The sequence below is a fragment of the Pyxicephalus adspersus genome, chromosome 2 (genome assembly GCF_032062135.1).
Source record: "Pyxicephalus adspersus chromosome 2, UCB_Pads_2.0, whole genome shotgun sequence".
Lineage (NCBI taxonomy): Eukaryota > Metazoa > Chordata > Amphibia > Anura > Pyxicephalidae > Pyxicephalus > Pyxicephalus adspersus.
Genome location: NC_092859.1, coordinates 17,609,454 through 17,628,973, shown reverse-complemented (window position 1 = coordinate 17,628,973; position 19,520 = coordinate 17,609,454). Strand labels below are relative to the sequence as shown.

At 40.0% G+C, this 19,520-nt stretch overlaps 1 protein-coding gene across 3 annotated transcripts in view; it reads left to right on the top strand.

Annotated features, from left to right (window-relative positions):
• Nucleotides 1–5,711: 5,711 nt before the first annotated feature.
• BRD4 (bromodomain containing 4) overlaps nt 5,712–19,520 on the top strand; it is a 38,948-nt gene continuing 25,139 nt past the window's right edge. For 2 of the 3 annotated variants that reach the window (XM_072399756.1, XM_072399753.1), the window contains exon 1: nt 5,712–5,892. The gene's annotated coding sequence lies outside the window, so the exon portion shown is untranslated. Of the gene's footprint in view, nt 5,893–19,169; nt 19,189–19,520 lie in introns of those variants that run through there. The other variant, XM_072399755.1, reaches the window with a different exon arrangement.

The following is a 19,520-nucleotide window of genomic DNA, read 5'->3' as shown; positions in this document are numbered from 1 at the left end:
TGGGACACTATTCCTCCCACTGACACCAATGATGGGGTACTGTCCTTCCCACTGACACCAATGATGGGGTACTGTCCTTCCCACTGACACCAATGCTAGGACACTATTCTTCCCACTGATATCATTGATGGGGCTCTTTTCCTCCCACTGACAACAATCATATGGCACTCTTTCTCCTACTAACACTAACAATGGGACACTATTTTCCCCACTGACCTACATGATGGTACAATTAATCCTCCCACTGACACCAAGGATGGGGCACTATTTCCCAATCTATATATGATGGGACACTATTCTTCTCACTTCCACCAATATTGGGACACTATTCCACACACTGACGCCAATGATGGGACTCTATTGCTCCCACTGCCACCAATGTTGGAACACTATTCTTCTCTCTGCCACTAATGTTGGGACACCTTTCCTCCCACTGCCACCAATGCTGGGACACTATTCTTCCCACTGACACCAATGATGGGACACTATTCCTCCCACTGCCAGTAATGTTGGGACAATATTCTTCCCACTGACACCAAGGATGGGACACTATTTCTCCCACTGCTACCAAGGTTGGGACACTATTCTTCACATTGACACCAATGATGGGGCAATAACTACCCCCACTGACACCAATGATGGGGCAAATTTCTTCCACTTACACCAATGATGGGGTACTACTCCTCCCACTTACACCAATGATAGGACACTATTCTTCCCACTGACACCAATGATGGGGCACTATTTCTTCCACTGACACCAATGATGGGACACCATTCCTCCCACTGACACCAAAGAAGGGGCACTATTCTTCCCACTTACACCAATAATGGGACACAATTCCTCCCACTGACATCAATGCTGGGACACTATTCTTCCCACTGACATCAATCATGGGGCACTTTTCCTCCCACTGACAACAATGATGGGTCATTATTTCTCTTACTAACACTAAGACTGGGACACTATTACCCCCACTGACCTACATGATGGTTCAATTAATCCTCCCACTCACACCAATGATGGGGCACTATTTCTCAAACTATCAATGATGGGACACTATTCCTCACACTGCCACCNATGTTGGGACACTATTCTTTCCACTGACACCAATGATGGGAGACTATTCCTCCCACTGCCACCAATGTTGGGACACTATTCTTTCCACTGACAGCAATGATGGGACAATATTCCTCCCACTGCCACTAATGTTGGGACACTATTCTTCTCACTGCCACCAATATTGGGACACTATTCCTCCCACTGCCGCCATTGTTGGAACACTATTCTTCTCTATGCCACTAATGTTGGGACAGTATTCCTCCCACTGCCACCAATGCTGGGAAACTATTCCTCCCACTGCCACTAATGTTGGGACTGTATTTGTTCACTGACACCAAGGATGGGACACTATTTCTCCCACTGCCACCAAGGTTGGGACACTATTCTTCCCAATTCCACGAATGTTGGGACACTATTCCTCCTACTGCTACCAATGTTGGGACACTATTCCTCCCATTGACACCAATGATGGGACACTATTCCTCCCATTGACACCTATGGAGGGGCATTTCCCACTTGGACTAACAACAGGGCACTATTCCCACCAATGACCTCAATGATGGTGCAATTATTTCTCCCACTGACCACAGTGATGGGGCAATATTTTTCCCCCTGACACTAACAATAAGTCTCTATTCTTACATCTACAATGTGGACTTTTCTTTCCACAAATACCAATAATGAGGCAGTATTCCTTTCACTGACAAAAAGGATGTTAATTTTCCTCACACTAACTTTTATAATATATACACACTATTATTTTTAAAGTCTACTGATTAGCAACCTTGGGGCATTTTTTTTATTCCAACTCATCTTCAAACTAAGGAGAACGGGTAAGGTAATCTGGCTCTTTGTTTGAAAAGTTTGAGGACCCCAGTTAGGAGGGATCAACATGGTGATCAAGAAATAAGCTACTGTAGCACAACTAAAAAGTTTTTAAAAAATTGCAATAGGTCAGGTTTTTTATTTTAGCAGGGACAGTCATGTCCCTTCTGCAACAAAATAACCTTAACTGCCTGATCTCAATATTTTAAATACACTCACCTGTCCCCTATCCTTCACAAGCACTTCTTCCTTCTCCTGGTTTTGATTTTTGTCCATCTTGATTAGCCTTGCTGGCATGATGTATATTAAGTGAGTTTAAAAGAAGGCAGCGATCAGGCAGGCAAGTGTGAACATCGCCTGTCTATTCTGCAATGTTAAAGCTGCCTGATTGCACATTTTTTGTGAGACTAGAAATAAGACTTAAATTGAGATTGAACTAAAACAATTGCTTATCAGCAAGGTGGGAAGTAGTGAGGGTTTTAGGAGACAGAAGAAGAGGAATAGGCAAGTTTAAAAAAAAGTTTTGTTTTTTTTTAGTTCTCTTTTAAGTTAGCAGAAAGTAAGAGCAAGACGAATAGTATGAGGAAGACCATTTCAGAGAGTTGGGGCAGCTCTAGAAAAATGTTGGAGCCGTGCGTGTGATGAGGTTATGAGTGAGGAAGTCATTAATAGGTTATTGGAGGAGCGAAGAGCTTGGCTAGGGGAGTATTTTTCTACCAGTTCAGAAAAGTAAGTGGGACAAGAACTGTGGAGGGAATTGAAGGCAAATCACTGGCTCTTGAATTTGATATACGTGGCAACAACCTGCGGCTGAATAGGGGTGGCAGGAAGCAGTTAAGTACCACAGACAGATGTCAAACCTGCAGATGCTGGTATGTATTATTATCCATTATTATTATTATCATTCAGTATTAATATATCACCAACATATTATGCAGCGCTATACAAAGTCCATAGTGAAACAATTTTGTTAAGTAACAGTAAGAACAGTAACCGAGTGGCTGGCAAGAGGGCAATCACCAGCAGCCGAGTGGAATCACCCAATCAAGGCAGCTCTGAACCTAGCTTAAGTATTTCTTATAAGCATGAGGAAAACAGGTAAGAAAATTTGTTCAAAAGGGAATGTTCTCTAAACATTCACCAATAAAATACTACATTTGTATTAAACAGTGGCTAGAAGGCTAAGTCTACTCTGACTTTAATTCTAAATGCACATAAATGCCTATCCAGGGATTGAAAGCATGTTACAAAGATGTTTTATACCAATATATGTAGCAGATAATAGGTAAATTAGGAAGAAACCCCTCCTAAGCGCTCATTAATACCTAAAGTCACCCTACAATGCCCATTCATGTCATAGAGCAGCAGTTGCCAACCTTTCGGACCTCACAAGCTACTAAATTCATAATTTTAAATCCAATTAATATGATTTGTTTTTAAAAAAAAAGATAAACACATTTGTAAAATAATGATCAGAGAACTTCCATTTTAATATTATGAAATGCACTTATTAAATATAACAAATTTATAAATGCTTATGTACTCATAACAAAATCTTCAAAGCTTGTTTAAATGCAACAAAATTATTAAAGTTAGTTTAATTATTACAAAATAATTGAAGCTTTTAAAGTATTACACATTTTCAGTGTGATATTTGTTTCTGTTTGAAATAAGTTTATGGATTTTTGGCTCCAATTACGTTACTGCAAGACGAAAAGCTGTTTTTATTTCAAGCCAAGACCGGTACCGAGTTTTACTTGCTGTGACAGATGAAAATGTGTTTTCGCAGAGTTCCCAAATTTTTCTGCGGAGCACCAAAATTTTCTCACATACCACTGGTTGGCGACTGCTGTCATAGAAAGTGTTTTTAATATTTTTGGGTGCTTGTAGGGCATTTCTGGGCAACTTTTTCCAAACACTACCAGATGTGTTTTCTTTACAGTGGCTCTAGTGTGGACTTGCCCATTGGAAGGAATAGGAATTTCGAACATTGGCATTTAAAGATGGGGAAACAGTCCGGGTAGACTAAAGCTGCACACACTTTCAGTAATTGTCGTTGGAAAGGATCTTGCACGATCCTTTCCAACGACAAAAGACTGAACGATGCATGTACCAACGTTGTACATACAGCACTGTTCTGCTCTATGGAGAGGAGAGAATGACAGAGCAGCACCCCACTGTGCTCTCTCCCCTTCACTTGAATTGTGGTCTTTCGACGAGCGCTGTACACACGCTAGATTCTCACCATCAGCCAGAGCTGATTATGGTATGAGAGTTATCGTGTGTATGTAGCCAGCACAGATCACTAATAAAAGAGGCATCAGATAAAACACAGCCTACACAGAAATTATTAGCTCATCAGTTATTACGTATAATAAAGTGAATGGAAATCTACTTTATTTATCAATAATGCAAAAATTAAACAGAAGACAACCGAAATCAGAGGTTTGGTCAGTTAATATAATTTCAAAGCTGAACACTGCTTTACAGCAAAATCACATATGCGGAACAGATGATGATGATCCCTTAACCCGACGTGTTTCGCCCATTAGGGGCTTCCTCAGGGGATTTTTTAGGAATCAGCGTATTGACTCTAAGTATGGGCGATATGTGAGCAATTGCTTAAAAAGCTGAAATTGAAAATAAGATTGACCAACTGGCAGTGTATTTGATGATTACTTTTTCAGGAAAAAATGATGAACTGGGATCACATGGTAATTCAATCGTAGGTGTTGGTAGAGTATGTAACTCCCGTTATTATATAACCCAGGATAGAACTGGTAACTGATGTATACAGTAGGTTCTAGATCACCAAAGTTTTTTGTCTTGAATAAGAGTTACTATATATAGCAGTAAGGTCTTACAAGTATATGTCAGTATGTGTGGAGTAAGCAGTGGTCCAACTGGTACTCTTTGATGGTATTTAAATCAAAGAAAAGTTTTAGGTAATGAAGGGGAAATTTGCCAGCAGCCTGTCGGAGAAGCCCTCGGTGTTCAGGAATGAATTGGAGTGCAAAGCCTCCGGGGAAACCTACATCAGGCATCCCAGGAGGCTCTTGGGTGCTCCTTCTGCGCATGCCCGAGCATCTTCGGCATGCGCAGAAGGAGCCTTTTTGTGCCAAGAGAAAAATTTGCCGATCTCACACATGTGCAATTTTTTTCCAAACTGCATCACCTGATCTTGCGCCTGGGTCACATGACATAGGAAAACCTAGGAAGAAGAGAAGATGGCGGCGCCCAGAGCGCCAGCTCGGGGACAGATGCCGGGAAGACGCGGGACCCAATGGAAGACACCCCCGGATGGATCGAACTGCCCTGCGGGATTGAAGGTAAGTGGATTTATTTTTTTTACACACTTTTCAGTTTAGTTCCTTTTTACTGTCTGTTATTACTATAAAGCCACACCACCATTCCCTCCCCATTGTATATTAGCCTCTCCCACATCTTAGACTTTAAACTTGATTGGCCAGAACCTTTTTCTTTTATTGTAGTGGTGTGTAGTTAATCCTATGTGAAAAATAGGTGAATCCTGGGTGAATATATGGATAGTTTTGGTATGAAATTAGCACCATTAGAGGAAAGAGTGTGATGCGCAGTTAGGGTCGATGGCACTGCATTCACCATAGGATTCGCCTGCTGCTACAACAAAACGAAAGCTAAGCATTGATCACACGGTGCAAGGGAGTTGATACAGAGGAGGCGTGGCTTTCCCTTTCTCACGGGCAAAACTGCACACGGGGCGGGGCTTGCCTTCTTCAGAGCACGCGCGGAGGGAAAAAAAGTAGAGAGGGTGTGGCTAGCACGACGTGGGAGTATGCGTGTGACGTCACGGTGCGTAGCGGCGGCGCTGTGTGAGGAAGGAGCCGAGGGAGTGCGCTCTCGGTGGGTCTCCATTAATCCCTGTCGGTGATCGCTCCGTCGTCCCGTTACTGTGGGTTTTCGTGCCAGCGACCGGATCCTTTACACTGTCGCTAAGTCTCTCAGCCTCCTAAAGAGGCCTCGAAGGTGAGCGCCGGGCCGCGAGCCTAACCTATTCACGGATGCGGGATACGCTGGGCCCGCATTGCGTAACCAAGGGAGTTTGGTGGGAAGAGAGAAGTTACGTCATTCCTTGGGAGCCTGTTCGCTATTTGTGTACATTGCGCTAGCGAATTATTTCCAATGCACCGAAAAAAGGCTTGTGGTGCTGAGGGGAGGTTTAATATACTCCAATGCCGGGAAAGCCCCGCGGTTACGTATTCTACGTAACTTCTGTATACACAGAGGCTTTCTACGCAGTGGTATGTTGGGACCGGTGCTGTGTCCGGTCTGATTTTCTTAGGTCAGCCGGGTACTGCAGAGGGTTCTTGGCATGGAGGCTGCTTGTATGTTGGCGGGAGGTGCGCTGTTTACGTGAGTAGAGGCTGGATTCCCTGTTAACGCGGGGGGGATGGGCGGGACTACTCATCTCTTCTTCTGGAATGGGCGGAGATGGTTACGAATTTAGCGTAAGTATGTCCTAAAGTAATGCTACGTCATTTACGTAACACTCTCCAGATATTCTCTACCGTTTACGCAAACAGCGTACATCTGTGCTATGACCAAGACATATCCAAGGAAGAGACCATTGTGCCTGTTATTTGTAAGCTTGGTCTTGTATTTTCACCATGTTTTTATTGATCATATGAATATATTCCACTTTTAATGTGTAATAAAATGTTTTAATTAAAGTTGAATTTGGTAATCTTGATGTGTGCTGTGCAGTAGTGGCTTTAAATCTGTGTAGAATTTGTACATCATGCTATTTGTCTTGATTTGTTTTTGCCGGCGATGGAAAGGAAAGATGGCATGGAAAGATTGGTGTATTTGCTGCAGTCTGGTGTTTATTTGAAGTTTTGAACATGTAGATTTTATACTCTTGTGATAATAGACGGTTTGGTCATTATAATATCTCATCTTCATTTTCTTGTTTTCTGAGGTAATTATATTACCTGGCCATTGCAGTTAGAGGTGATGTTCTTTCCCATTAATAGGACGTGATTGGGAATATCTCAAAAGATTTTTCTGTAAAGTGAAACTAAACCTGCCGACCTATTTGCATTCCATCCTTCTCCTTCTCTTTGTGATCTTAGGTCATCTTGGTTGGGCATTTCATGATGACTTAAAGGGTACCTAAACTCAGAAAAAGGGGGGACAACCCTTTAATGTTTAGTAAAAATTCAGATTAATTTTTTTTTTTTATATTAAAAAAAGATGCACCCCCGCCCCCTAATTCTCCATCGCCTAGACCATGAATGGGAGCGCAAAGAGTCCCGGGATACCTATGTCACGCATCCCACGAGACTCTTGGCTGCTCCTTCTGCACATGCAAAGCTTCTCTGGCATGCGCACAAGAAGCTTTTTCATGGAAAAAAAAAGCTGATCTCATGCATGAGCTGTGGAACCGGCAAGTTTTTTTTTTCCAACCTACGTCACCCGATCTCATGCCTGGTTTGGCTGACGTAGGAAGAAGAGGTGAAGATGGCAGCACCCTGAGCGCCTGCTGGGAGACAGATACCAGGACAACGCGGGACCCGATGAAATGGGGCTCTGCGTGGATCGCATTGCCCTGCGGGATTGAAGGTGTGTGTATTTTATGTGTTTTGGGGTATTTTGAGTTTAGTTCCTCTTTAACGCCTTCACAGACGTTCATTTATTCCTGGCACAGGCAAAGCTGCCGGGGTTCCCTGGTAACCAATGCTGACATTGTGCATGTGCAGCTCAGCTTCTACACCAGAAACCTGGAGCGATCAGGCAGGGAAGACACAATATTGCACAAGGGACATCGCCTGTCCCTTTCTGCAGTTATGATTTGCCTGATCCCCTTAGAGGTTTTATACTTTAATTTCTTGTCCCAAAACATAAACAGGAAGTGAGACTGGCAATGTGAAAGTGGGTGGGTTCTGGCATCATGACATCACTATGGAGGAAGTTTCTTCCCTCTTGAGTGACACATGGCTCCCCATGCATTTAGTGGTCTGTGAGCTGCAAAAAGTTTGGGGACCATTGGAGTAGGGGATACAGACAGATAGAAAATGGGGAACCAACAGACAGATTCTGACCCCTAGGCGTCTATATATATATAAAGCAGTCAATCTAACTGAAACATTCCTTGGTAGAGAATGAATCACTGCCATTAGAATACATGGACCTGGAAGATTCTCCACTAGGGAATGTTTCAGCCATTGTCAGATTCACTTCTTTATTAATAGACCCCCTTTTATTTTTGTTGGAGGGATTTCCTCACAAAAATTGCAGTAACAGACCAATAGCTTCTAGTGCTTTTATGATATATATCTATAGCGCACACATATATTGGAGCAATTTGATTTGCACTTTTGTCTGAGATTTACTAAGCAATATTACAGGGTGGCCTTGTCTGGCAGACTAGAGACCTGATTTGTTTTTTTGCTGCATTTTGGTAAAAGCTGTAGGTCTTCTCCCTGGACTAGTCTGGTAAAGGAGAAGCGGCATACCAGTAAGCTGGTCTGTGTTTTCTCTGCCTATTATCATGTCCCTTGCATGAAAACTGATTGCCTGGAGGTCAGCTTTGAAGCAGGGTGGTCTTTGAATACTGATTGTTTAGGTGTCTGGTAACAAGACTAGCCTATTGGCATATTGGCATTCCTAATATCCTAAAAACTGAGACAGATCTATAATCTATAGACTGGTGTACAGAATGGTATTTTTTTTTTTCATAATTTGTTGGGTTTTTTTTGTTTGTTTTTTTTAGCGTTAGCCACTTTTATAAAAAAAAAAAAAAAAAAAAAAAGGCTCCTGAGATCATTTAGAATTCACTTAGGGTTGCTTTTTACCTGCTTAATGCATGTTTTGCATTCCTGTAACTTCTTTGGGAATGCAAATTCCACTTGAAGTGGGAAAACAAAAGCCCATCAACACACACCCTTTGTATTGTTTTTCTGTAAATGAGTTTTGCTTTGAGCTTCCGCATCTGATTTGCACCAAAATTAAGATCTGGGAATGAGCTCTTAGAAGAGGTTTACTGAAAAGAGGAATATAATATACATTATGTATATATATATATAAATATATAATTGGTTCTAAGGTGTCAACAATTTGTTGTTCATATAAATAGGGATAAAATACTAATATCTAAAATACTTGTAGGTTGTTCCTGTACATGGTCCTTACACCTTGCTTATTCAGGGCAGCATGATGGAGTCTTTCATTTCCGCTCCAGTTTACCAAGGTCGTGCTTCCTCCTGTGCTATGTGACAGTGTCCAGGTCCAGCATTTGTCTGCTAGGTCTGAACAATCATAAAAGGAGATTGGATGCTTCCCCACCTTTGGAATCACCAGGAACTTTGTGGTAACAGCCAGGAAAGTAGGATTTGTGGAGTGCTATAAAGGGCATTAGAATGTTGTCGGGAGGCATTTATTTAGTTATATCAGTGTTCTCCCCAGCCCCTTCTAGCCGGCATTTTTCGGTGATCACTCGGTCGTTTTGGGTAGTTACTGAAGACTTGGGTCACAATACACGGGCTGCCACCCAGCTTAAAAAAAAATTCTGGTTTGAACACTGTATACACATGAGAACAGTTTTACCGGTTGAATGCTTTATATACTTCTGCCACACTGCACAGTCAGATCACTCTTATTTCCCAGTTCATAACGTTGCTGTGTTACTTGCTGTTGATGAGAAAATGAATCAGCTGTGTGCCGATGCTTATTCAGAGCTTAGTAAGCAAGCTGAAGGTGTGATATTGTATGAAGGAAGTACAAGGAAGTAGTCATTTTACTGATTATGGTGTATGTAGAATAAGCCTAGCTGAACAGAGTTATTCTAGAGAGTATACCATTCAATATACATGTATTTTGCTGATTGTCTGACTATAGGTATGCTTTGACTATTACTACTTTCAAATAAAATGCGGTTATTATGTTTGCCAACTCTCCACATTCTCAATCCTAACAAGAGCTGATGGCCAGTGTTTCTCTGGTTACATTTTAGTGTCACAGCATAAAGTATCCTATAAAAGCCTAAGTAGGTACATCTCTTTTATCTTAGAACATAACCAAATGGAAAAGCTGCCGGTGGTTGGATCTTTGTAGTAGAAGTAGGGTTGGCTACTAGGGGTAGGGGTAAAATATTTACCTGCACTTTATCAAATGTGGAAATTATTGCCTAAAATGTAAGCAGGAGACAAAGAGCAATATACTGGTGTTGGCTGTAAGTGATAGATTACCACTCTTTCCATTTAAACATCTTGGTAGAAGATCAGGATGTTGCTTTGTCATGCCTGAGCTGCCTAACATATTCCTTTTACTACCCCCACCTCACCCCCTGTGGAGGAATAATCAAGCAGGAGAGGTGCTGCAAAACACAAGGAGGAGATTCCTTGTCATTTGATCCCAAGTCATTTGGTGAAATTCATTGTCCCCCTAGATAAACCCTGAGGAGCATTCTTGTGACCTCACCAAATGTCCCACAACTAACATTGTTACATAGTGCTTACTGCAACACCACTACAGGGTAAAGAATATAGGTAAAAACATTGATAAATCATACACACAATTATTTCCGCTATCATTCTAGATGAGACAGCCGATTCTATGAGACTGTGTGAGGGAGGAATGTAGTGTCTTCCTGAGGGAATAAGTTTCTAGTGGTGTGTTAGTAGACCCTGACCCTGTGTTATTTTTTATGGGACTATCTTCTGAATATTTTTTTTGTTATTATGTATTTATATACATACATTTTTATTTGTTTAGATCACTTTTTTGTTGTTTTATCTTTCATCCCATTTGTTTTCATTATATTTAATTTCCTTGTTACTGAGTTTAAGTGATCAACAATCTTTCTATTTTGGGTCTGTATAAAATGTAATCTGTCACTGCAGTGTGGGTATTTCTGCTACAGACATTGTTGGGTAGAACATCTGACAGGTAGATCTTTTACCACTTGCTTGGCATGAGATACACAATGGACCTCGCAAATTATTATCAATGTTTAATTGCTGCTACTGACAGCTAGATTTTCTTTTCCATCTGTCAGTGGCAGCAGTCTTGTTGAAGCAGGTTGTCCAATGGAGCAGAATACCAGGCTTTACTCGGAGATAAATTACCTAAACTAAACTTTAATGATGCAGAACTAGCAGCCCTTTAGTCAGTCGTCTTGTTACAGATTACAGCTATGGATTTGCTGGATACTAGTAAAATCTCCGAGGCATGAGTCACTTTGTGATTCACATTAATGACTCAGGAAGTTCAGTGTGTACTGAATTGATAAGCACTGAAAACGGTGCTCTATATTTCATCCAAGGAAGGTTATACCATAACACATTCTAAATGAGATTTGTTGCTGTATTGGACCTCCTGTGGAGCTCATCATTATCAGCGTGTCATGGGAAGTATAACTTAACAAGCATCGGAGTAATCAAGCTTTATACAGCTCAACTAAATGACTGCCTTAGGGCTATAACAAGTGTCTGGATTTGCTGAACTAATTTACCATAAACCCCGCACTGGTGGCTGATTTGTTATTAAATAATCAATAAGCAATTACTGTTCTATATACAGGTGGTTGTAGCCATAGTTGTTCATTTGTAACAACAGTCAAGTACTGGTCTTTTTTTTTAATTAAATTTGCTAAGTACAAAAAAGAATCAATCTATAGAAACCATAAAGGAACATAAGGCAGATAATTACTGCAGAACTGTAAGAGACTTTCTTACAAGTTTCCCACTATGGAGGACATGAATGGTGCTTCTTAAATGGAAAAGAAACTTGAGCTTTAATTGATAATTCTCTATTTCTCAGTATTTGTAGGCAGTGGCTTATTTAATTAAAGCAGCAGTAAACCCAAAACTAACCTAAAACCATAAAATCACATCTACTCCAGAGCGGATCAGCCAGGGGGCATTAGGAACTACCAGAGCCGTCGAAACTCCAATGCCGCCATCCTGCCGTGGCTCCCGTATTTATTGCTTTATTGTGTGTACATAGCCTTACCCCTTGCTGTATCATGAAATTAAAAATTAAGCACTTTGCAGTGCTCTGAGGTGGTCAGTTAACTGCTGCAGTTGATCCTGAGTTCTTTGGACAAGGTTAAAGGGTTAAAAAGTGGTTACCACGCTTTCTTCACAACTCCATCTGAACAAATCCTAATTCACTAATGAAATAGTTTTACAACCTTTCTCACTGATGTGACCCCACATTCCATGGCCCATAACGCTCTTTATATCTCTACTCTTTATTTGAGGTAACTTGATGTTATCACTACGTGTATTTGTACGCGTAATTTTGTAGTAAAGAGGAAATGTTTGGGTCTGTTTTTTTGGCTGTAAGGTAATTTTCCTGAAAAAGATTGTGTAGCTTTCAGAGATAATCCTTCCCAGACCTTCATAGTTTGATGGATTTGGTTGTACTGTTTACTTCCATGCTGCCGTCTTTGCTGTCCTGCTATTACAGCCTCAGGATACAGCCCCACCGAAAATGTATTAGTGCGGAGTGCCTTTGCATTGTGTTGGTTAGTTACGCGTGTGGGCTTTAAGGGAAATTTAGGATTTATATGTAGCAAGTAAGTTGGAACTCCGGATCTGCATGCTTGCTTATTCATGCTTAATGCTTAGGTGTATTATATAAGGGGAAGAAAGATCTCCTTTCATATTTTCCCATTGCTGGTTCACTTTAAAGCATTTTTGGTTACTGAGCTCCTGGGATTTGCTTGGCTTTGTTCAGCATCATCTAGCATTGCATAAGAAATGTACTCGCCATATAATGGCCAAAGATACAGTGCAGCTTCTTCATCAAGCTTTCTCTGGTGATGCAACACAGAAGCTATCAAAATGAAATGCTTGCATCAGATTTTTACATGCTTTGTTTTTTCCTTGCAAAGAAAAACATTTGCATCTTATTTAGGGTTATCAATATACCTATTTAATTGCTTTTGGCCTATGTTGTTGAGATTTTACATAAAAACATGGCATGTTAAAGTGTATCATTATTTTTTTTTTCCTTAATATTAAACAGGATTTATATAGCACCAACATATTATGCAGCGCTGTACATTAAATAGGGGCTGCACATGACAGACAGATACAGACAGTGACACAGGAGGAGGAGAGGACCCTGCCAGAAGGAGATTCAATCTTTTTTTCCTTTTGTTTTCTGTGAGGGTCTCGCTGGTAACAGTTTCTGCCTTAGCGGTGACAACTTTTATTAATTGTACAGTATGTATCTATCTATCTACAAAAGATCAGTGTTATCATCCAAGGCAAGGAGGTGCTGGAGGAGTTGTGTATTTTACATACAGAAGAACAATATGTCTGCTCTCTTTCTGATTGACCTTTTGTATGGTAATGCTGGCCTTCTTTTACATGGCAGATCCAAGGGTCTGGTCTGACCTGGGTGAAAGCAGGCTGCACATAACCAGACTGAAGTCACATTGATTTTGTTCTAAAGCTGCGTACACACTGCCAATTTTTGTCGTTGGAAAGGATCTTTCACGATCCTTTCCAATGACAAGGGGCTGCAAGATGCATGAACGGTGCTGTACATACAGCACCGTTCATGCTCTATGGAGAGGGGAGGGGGAGAGCGACGGAGCGGCACCCTGCTGCGTGCTCTCCCCTTCACTTTCATTACGATCGGCTGTCGTCCATCGTCCGTGGATCCGGCAGGTCGGTCGTCCGGACGATGGACGACACCGACTGTACACACGGCAGATTTTCGCCCGATAATAATAGATTGAACGGTTCTTTTATTACCTCTTTTAATATTTGTATATCAATAGGCCCTAAACTGCTTAGCCTTTTTTTTTTTTTTTTTTTTTTTTTATAAACAACTCCAGTTGCAAAAACTTTGATTTGACTATTTTTCCTAATCGATACAAATAGTGTAAATCAATCTTGTGCACCAAATGCATTTGAAAACCCACATATTGCAGTGGTGACAACATTGTATGGTGTGATGTGTAGAAAGTTGTGGCCCACTCACCACTGCGGCTACGTACACAAAATTGGATAAGGGGGCAGATACAAGACCAATAATCATGCCCAATGAGTATGAGCAGCTGGGACAGCTCTTTAAATATAGGAAGCTTCACGGAATTGTACACTGGATTGCTACGTGGACCTGGAAGAAATACAAAAAGCACACAGATTCAAGAAACAATACTTGTATCTAAATATTGGTTTTGTCAGAGTGAAGTTCAGACGTGTGTACAGGTGTGCTTTTTTAGTGTCAGGGAAAGATGATCTCCGGCGACCGTAGAACAAGTGCTGTATAGATAGATGGCACCGGTTCTTCTATAGAGAAGCAGAGTGGGAGATGCCCTGCTGCATCCCCCCCATTTGGAAATGGCTGCCATCATTTCTGTTTGGTGCTCTCAACATCAGCCTTTTGAGATTTATTTCTCCACACACCTATATTTTTATTCATCTCTGGCAGTTAAAATCTTTTATCTGCACACAGAGTAGCAAATAATAATCCTTGATTTTCTTCTGTATTCCTGATTCATCCTCTCTAATATTTTTCTGGTGACCATTGTTAGGTATTCTCTCACTCCAACAATAATGTTATTGATTTATACTTTACCTCCTGTGCCAATGAACAAAGTAATTGAAGGTGGTGTAGTACAGAGAATATAAAACAAGTCCATGCAGCTGTAAAATGTAGCAATAATAAATAACCACAGGAAAGGAGTCTGTGCAGGTTTACATGGTAGAGATTTGAGTAAATCTAGAAAATGTTTTAGTACATTACTTTATGCATGCTTTGCTCTAAGCATTCTTATTTTACCTACGAAATTACACTTGGTGGCCACTAGGTTCCCAGCTTTTGGTGCAACTAGTGTAGTGCCATCTGCAGGGACTGGGGATGAGCTATTCCAGCAGAAAACTCTTTGAAGTGTTGTAGCCTGCAGGGACCCATGACTTTACTCCTCTCACCTTCTATCTGGTGCTCAGATAATTATTCTTTTGGTTGCTTTGAATGTGTGCCGGGTGTCTCAGGTCTCGTTTTCAAAATGTTTCCCAAGTTTAGCAAGTAGTGTGTGATAGAAGGCACAGGGCAGGATGTGACTTATGTTTCTGTATTTGCATACCTGCATCCAGGTTTTGGATACTGAGACCTATGTGGATCCAAGTCATTGCTGAAATCTACTATTACTTACCATCTTGGTACTCCTAAAGTTACTGACCTAAAGCAAATATGAATCGTGTGATATCAGAACTTCCAGTTTAACTTGTCCTGAGGCATCCAATGAAAGTTATAATATAAGGAACCAAACACACCTTTTTGACGTGTTATGATTGGTTACATGTGTTTGTCAACTTTGAAACGCCCTCCAATGCTGTAAGGTAGAGGTAGGCAAACTCCGGCCTTTAGGCCAGATACGGTCTAGCCAGTATTCCAGTCTGGCCTAACTCCCCCCTACTTATTTATTGGTAAATCCGGCCTAATTGAATTGTCATCTTATACTGAGTTCCCGTGATATCATCGAGTCCCTGCACAGTAACCCCAATTACTATGACTAAAGAGCAGTAGCAACGCGCAGCTACCAGTCTGCGTAAGGTTGACCTCGAACGTCGTGTCTTCAACCCCGAATGGACTGACAAATTATACTTTGTCCAACGTGGCAAGAAAGCCCTGTGTTTATCTAAGGCAATGCAGCTTTGATGTGTTCCATAAGATGCAGTGCACTACTATGTGTTGTATTCTTTAGGAGAAATGGTGTGCTGCCAGCCTATTCAAAAATAAATAGGCTGCCTAATGCAGTGTATGTAATACAGGTAACAACATATGCCTTAAAGCAGTGCACATGAATGGGGAATTTTGAATGGGCCCTAAAAATGACAGCCAAGGAAGACTGGAGACAATAGACTATCATTGGAAAACCTGGAGTGGATCTGGCCCATGATTGAAAACAAGTGCCAACATATAGCAAATTATTTTAAGAAATCTATTCCATACCAATGCTAGTCTATCTTCAGTTTTGGAAAACTTTGATAAATCATCTCTATTGTGCCATAAGTAGTTGTAGTTTAGTTGGGGGCACAACAGAGGATGCTTGCTTAGTTTCTAAAATGTAACCTTTATGTTGTCATGTCAGGTTGTAGTTAAGCTGTGGGGAGCAAAATATTTTAAGGCTAGCTTCCTGTAAATAAACTCAGAATGGTCAGCCTTTTTATTATTTTTTATTAATATATATATTATATATAATATTTAAAAGATTTATTATATAACTCTTCAGGTAGTGAATTTTAATAATGGTACTGCAGCATTTAGTAGTTTAGGGTTTTAGTTTCTAGGGAATTTATTACTCTTTTTGTAAACTCCTGTAGTAGCTACGATGTTCCCGAGTGTCTAAAACACAGGGCTGTAACACATCTATACATTAAATCATGTAAGGGAATTAGGTTATCCTTCACCTGGTTTGCATTGTGTTGGAATTCATTTTCAACTTCTTCGGTGTGTTTAGTTAGGAAAGTGTTTTTTTTGTCACCTAAACTAAAAATGAGTTTGAGCTGCTCCTTGAGCAAGAAGCAAAGGAACTTCTTATAAAGAAAGTTGGTTAACACGGGAATCCTTTTACTTTCAATGATTTGGCCATCTTTCTTTTGCTTTTCTAGAACAGGAAGTAAAAAATTAAGTGGTACAAAGACATAAATTTTTTTTTTTTTGAAATATATACAGAAATAAATTAACCTGTTATGTTTTAGATTTTTCCAGCTCTATTCAAAATCAGATTTTTTTGGAGGCTTCACGAACACATTAATAACAAAGCTCCATCAATATATGTATTTTATAGCTGCTTAAATATATATTGTAATCCTGAGTTTCGTTTGTTGTAGCTGGCATGGAAAAGAACAAAGTATAAAGACTTTAGGGTTAATTTACATTGATATTCTTTTGTTTATTTCATAATGAACAAATCAGTGAATAGCATTGATTTCATCTGAATTTCAAGTGAATACAAAGTGGAAAAAAGTGGAGTGTCTTTGATCTGGTGAATGGAAGGTGTGAAGTATTGGCTTGAGAGAACTGCATGGGTGGATAGGTTATGTCCTGGTATCTTGAATTAGTTTCAGTAGAATTGGCGCATATTCAGACCTTGTTTTTCCATGCTTTTGTAAGCGTTTTTACATCCTGAAAACATTTTGCAAAAGCCTTGTAAAACAATAGTTTAAAAATGAATGGGTCTGTTCAGAGCTCCATATGGCTTCTATGGTCCTTTGGCCGTCCATAGCCTTGCTTATAAATGCCTGTACACAATCCTGGAAGCCTGACTGTGCAGACTACAGGAGCATTCAGCAGGTCTGAACATACTATTACCTATGCATATTGTTAATGTTCAATGAAAATCATAATTGGCATTCATGGTGGTAAACACTGTCAGGGCAGCTTCAATGCTGGGCACAGGGTGTCCAGAGATAAACAATTTTACATTCCCTAAGCAGTTCATTAGATGCTAATTGTATTTTCTCCCCTACTGTGCAGGAAACCAGTCTGAAACGTTGTTTATTACCCACAGACAACTTTTTAGGAATGTTACCTGCCTGGCTGACATGATTGTCCTCTTGTGGGCTGCTGATCATTTCCAGTAAAGTTTGCCTGGTTGTTGTACTGATACGCTAATTTAGGATTACTCGGTCACTAACCTAGAAAATTATGTGGAAATAGCAAGTTGGAACGCCTGCCTGGCATTCTTGTTTTAATCAAATCACCAATGCCAGAATGACTGACCTTTGGGCAACTAACAGGTAATGGTATTTGGCCAAAAGAAGCCACATATCCCTTTAGCTTTCCCTTTACTAACATTCATGTGATCTTACAGCATTGTTACAACTATCTGGTGTAATCTTGCTGCATCTCATGTTAGTGTTTTTATGGGTATTATGTGATTTCTCAGCTGGTGATATCGAATATTTTGGAGTGGTATTGATGTTAAATTGGTTTTAAGGACTTCATGTAGAAGCCGATTCACGCTTTGCTTTTAATGTTAACTGGAACACGTGTTTTCACATGCATATGATATAGTGTTAGTTAGAAATGAATGCCAGCAGCCCCCAGATACAGATAATGTTTCTGGGTCAGGTGATTGGTGATATGTGTGTTCATATAACCAAACAATTTGCTTTCATTTTTCATTTTCTTACAACTTTATAAGAATGTTGCTTGCCTGGCTGACATGATTGACCTCTTGTGGGCTGCTGATCATTTCCAGTAAAGTTTGCCTGGTCGTTGTGCTGATCCACTAATTTAGGATTACTTGGTCACTAACCTAGAAAATTATGTGCAAATAGCAAGTTGGAACTCTTGCCTGGCATTCTTGTTTTAATCAAATCACCAAAGCCAGAATGCCTGACCTTTGGGCAACTAACAAGTAACAGTATTTGGCCAAAAAAATTCATGTGATCTTACAGCATGGTTAGACTTATCTGGTGTAATCTTGCTGTATTCTGATGTTTGTATTTTTTTTATAATTATTACACAGTATTTATATAGTGCCATCATATTAACGCGGCGCTGTACAAAGTCCATAGCTATGTCACTAGCTGTCTCTCAGAAGAGCTCACAATCTAATGTCCCTACCATAGTCACATGTCATTAGCAGAGCCTAAGGTCAATTATAGGGGGAATCTAATTAACCTAACTGCATGTTTTTGGAATATATTATGTGACTTATGTTCAATGTAATCTCAGCTGCTGATATCTAATGTTTAGAATTGTTAATAAATTGCTTTTATGGATTTCATTTAAAGCCCATTCACACTTTGTTTTTAATGTTCACTGGAACATGTGTTTTCACATTAATATGTTACAGTGTTAGAAATATTTGTCAGCATTGCAGTGGTCACAGCCCCCAAATACAGATATTTGTCTGGGTCAGGTTGTTGGTGAGAAGTGTGTTCATATAACCAAATTTGCTTTCCTTTTCATTTACTGAAAACATTGTAAAGATGTTGAGGGGAGTGTGTGGCTTTTTTTTACTCTGATTTCCAGACATGTTATAAGTAAGAATTAGCATCTTTATAGCCATTGTTCTATGTCAACAATACAAATGTACACTTTTCACAAGTTGCTTTGATTATTTAACACCTTTTACCTTTGTATTCAGGAATCCCCTGATTTGATTTTGTACCTTGCTGGTTTCCTTTACACGTATATTCAGTTTTCCAATAAAAGGATTTGTCTGAGAGAAGATTTCTCTGTTTGTGTTCATTCCCAGCAGTTATATAATGTATTTACACAGAGAAGAAGGAATCTGCCTGGTGGCTTGAGAGGAACATAGAATATTTCGGACATTTCTCCCCTCAGGTAGATGACTATTCTGGATGATTTTTATTAGTAGTCTTTTGGTTATAACAACATCTCACATGATATACATTTGCTCTATATTGTGTATGGGAAACGATTACAGCTGCTGTTTTTATGTGTTTTTGTTTTTTTTTACATTTTACAGATCATTGTTCCAAATTAAAAGGTGTTTTTGTTTCTCATCTTTGTAGACCGTTCCATTATTGTATTTTAATAGACTAAGCACAAGATTATTTTGTTAGGTGTAACATTCCTAATGTACTTTAGGGGGGATGCCTCTATGCCCATGATATAAAGAGCAATAATCCACTGGTAGGGAATTATACATCATT